A 3,839-nucleotide genomic window follows, 5' to 3' on the forward strand; every position below is an offset into this window, starting at 1 on the left:
CAGCTACCTGCACCGACAAAACAGTCCAGATTGTTCCATGGGTCCGCACTAATCAGCAGTTCAGCACCATGGCCTCGCCCACCGGGCCACCGAATACCAACCAAACCAGCCCTTCACTTCGCTCCATTGCTCGCGTATGCCAATTGTTCGATACTGGTAATAGACATCTTCCTGCGCGCAGAGCTCCGTCATCTTTGCGTGGACCATGTGTGTTCTACGGTGACCACACGGCGTGTACATGTACATTATTAGGTCAAACTCATCACCAGTCCATGCGCGCGCACTCGTGCTTTTGCGTCTTTCCTGCGCTGATGCGGCACAATACGGTCGTTTCCTGACTAATTATGTCCCGCATTAATTCATATGCCCAAGCCTTGGAACGTGACAATGGTCCACAAAGACAGACACCGAGATCCGTCGGCGACACATCTTCACACCCTTTCTTTGTCAACGCCGGTTGCTATCAACGCCGGTTGCTATTTTGCGGCGCTGATTTTTTTGAGGTTTTGGCACGACGATTTTTTAATTGTCTACTATAATAAGATTTGTCTGGCTCCAGTGGGAGAGAGAACGAGAGATGCGATGAAGACGAGACGTTTTTTGGCTTGCTTCAGTATTTCTATTCATCGCTAGATGATCTATGAACATAAATGTAATTTTTATTACTCGTAGTGTCCTTCGTATTGCCATGTGCTTCAATAGATTGAAAGTTTTTCCTGCAAGCAATGGATATTGTTTTGTGACTACCATGGCCAAGGGAGGAGCCTTGCCTTTTCTCTATATGGAAAAAGCAGGGCATTGCCAATTTCAACATCTCAAATAAATAAAAAATAGATTACAAAGAATATTTAAAGAGGGCGAAAGAAAAACTAGCAAGAGGGAAAACTCACATTCCAGTTAAAGTTGTCCTCCTTCTTGGCAACATCTCGCATTTCAAGCATCGACAGAAATTTAAATTCAGAAGCACCAAGGTTTATTTCCTAGAAAATACATTAGGATTGAAAGTTGCAGGAACTAAAAGCAACTTTAAGAGATGTGACATATTCATAGCCTCCAATGCTGTTTTCAAGCGTGTTTCGTATTTTTAGGAGGTTGCAGAGACCACGCGCAAACTCAAATTTGACATATTGTATTTTCTCCATTATACGGAGCCACCCTTTCTTTCTTCCCAAACAAAGACATTGCAATTTCATTCACATTGCGTTCAACATCACATAGACATTGTAATTTCGTTCATATCATGTTTTTTGACCTAGAAGGAGAAAATTTAACGTGATTCAACGCCGCATAAACATTGCGAATAAAGTCATTGTGCTGGCTAACGCCTTTTGGAAGTGACGTCATAGTAAAGGGAGGCTTCAGCTACTTCGACATGGGCTTTGACGTGATCTACGTATCGACGAGTGTCTCGGATGCGAGAGAAGGCCACAACGACTTTGCCCTCCATTTCCCTTTGCTTCCATTTTGGCCATGGCGGCGGCCTTCGCACGGGCGAAGTACTTGTGGGAGGCGGGGAGGCTCGTCCTCGACAACTAATCCAACCTCAAGGAGAACTTAAGCATGAACATTCTCGGAGTACCATGACACTCTCTCCGAGTACCTACGAGATTTGGTCTCGTCCGGGAAAGGTCCAAGAGGAGGGCCACTATGCGACATGGCGGAGGTGAGGTGTGCATGTAGGAAGATAGATAGCGGATATGAAGATGAATGAGTGTGGCGGCAATGGGGGCGTTGTCTGCTTTATATAGCGGAGACCCACGTGCTGCGACGGCGAAAATGGGTGGGAAAGGGCATGCTTCCATGAGAAACACGGTGGGAGAGGGCGCGTGCATGCGAGAAACGGTCGCGACAGGTGGGACACTCGACATTGGCCATAAATAGGTGTGTTCCTACCTGTGGATTTGGTATGGGCACTTGTGCCATCGCAAGGAAAGGAAGAGCGGGTAAAACTTTTCTCCCTCATGATCAGTTGGCTTTGGAGTGTGTTCCACACGACACCCCCGAGCTTCCAAAATATTGAGGCTCCGGCCAACTTTTGAGAGTGCGCTCCTTAATTTTTACAGTGTGTGTCATGTTTGCTGACTCCACTAGACCCGCATTTTATAATCTAAACTCCATATTATAGAGTTTGAACTTGTTTGACATTCTGCAAGAGTTTTTCTTAGGTTGTGGGTTTCAACTCATATAGGATCGAACATTGTTCACCCCTTTGGGCAGTTGAATGACATGGCACAGTAGAAAAAACTTTCATACTTTTTAATCTGGATTTTTCTTTGATGCTGATATCACAAAACCACAACACTCCTAGAAAAAACAGGTACGCTCCCAACATGCATCCACCCACGCTCCCCTACCCGTGCCGGAGGCAGCGGGCACAACACCCTGCTCTGGTTTCGGATCCACCTCCTGGCTCATGCCCCTGCCACCGCCACCTGTTGGTGCCTCGGACGGCGCACCCGACTCACACTGCTGAAGAGGTTGCCAGCTCCCCCATGCTCATCATCCCCAGAACTATTCGTCGTCGGCTTGCCGTGGCCGCACCAGTGCCTCTACCATCGAGGAATTCATTCCCGACTCGCAGCTCATTGTGGCGACTTCGAGTTGCACCCCTACTGGGTTGGAGCATGTCGCTCCTGCCATGGGTCCTCCTCAACGGGCTGCCTGACCCACATATCAAGCACGGTCGTGGGCTTCATCAAGGGGACCCCCTTTCTCCCTCCTTGTCCTTGCAATAAACCGTCTACATCAAATTCTAGACTTGGCCACTTGAAAAGGTATTCTTTATAAGGATCGTATGCGTGGGGCTACGGTGAGGACCTCTCTGTATGTGGATGATGCGGAGGTCTTTGTGGCTCCAATCAAGAGGGACATTGACAAAACCTTGCCTCTATCTTGAGAGGCTTTGGGGAGGTGACGAGCCTTTGCACCAACTTCCAAAAAAGCTCGGTGGTGCCAATTCGATGCAATCACCTTAACCTTGGGCACATACTTCAAAGTGTGCCAACAACTCGAGCATCCTTTCCTATGAAATACTTAGTCTTACTGCTCTCAGTGTGGCAATTAAAGAAGGAGGAATTCCAATATCTTGAAGACAAGGTAGCCGATAAATTGGCCACTTGGGAGGGTAAAAAATCACTACTATCAGGTGCAAGGCCCTCGTCAAGTCGATCACATCCTCCCAAGCATTGTATTCCATCACACCACCAATCGTCCGACCGAGCTAGCTCTCTTGATAGCCTAAACAAGATTGAGAGAGCTTTCATTTGGCCCGGCCCGAACAAGACAACCAGGGCCAAGTGCAAAGTGTATTGGAAAATGGTTTGTCAACCAAAGGAGTACCGAGGCTTAGGGGTGCTCAATACTGACAAATTTGCCCGTGCTTTGTGTCTAAGATGGCTATGGTATTAATGGAAGGAGCCTCACAAGTTATGGTCAGGATTTGGCAACCATTAAACCAATGTCGACCTCGAGGTTTTCTATGTCTATACTACTATCACCGTCGGCGATGACGCGAACACACCATTCTGGGATTCCCCATGGCTCATTGGATGCAAACCCAAGGATATTGCACCGCTAATCTGTGAGGCCTTGAGAAGAAAGAATTGGAAGGTGCGTGAGGGTTTAAAGGTAACATGTGGATTCTAAAAATTGACTACAACACCATCCTCTCCGGTGACCACATCCGAGAATTCTTCACTCTTTGGATGCTTGTGCATGACTTCCACCTTGATGAACAAACTGAAGATGATATTGTTTGGAAGCACTCAAATGATGAGATCTACACGGCGGCCACTGTGTATGAAGCTCAATTCCTTGGCATGGCACTCTCTGCTTTGGAC

The sequence above is a fragment of the Triticum dicoccoides genome, chromosome 5B, assembly GCF_002162155.2.
Source record: "Triticum dicoccoides isolate Atlit2015 ecotype Zavitan chromosome 5B, WEW_v2.0, whole genome shotgun sequence".
Taxonomy (NCBI): domain Eukaryota; kingdom Viridiplantae; phylum Streptophyta; class Magnoliopsida; order Poales; family Poaceae; genus Triticum; species Triticum dicoccoides.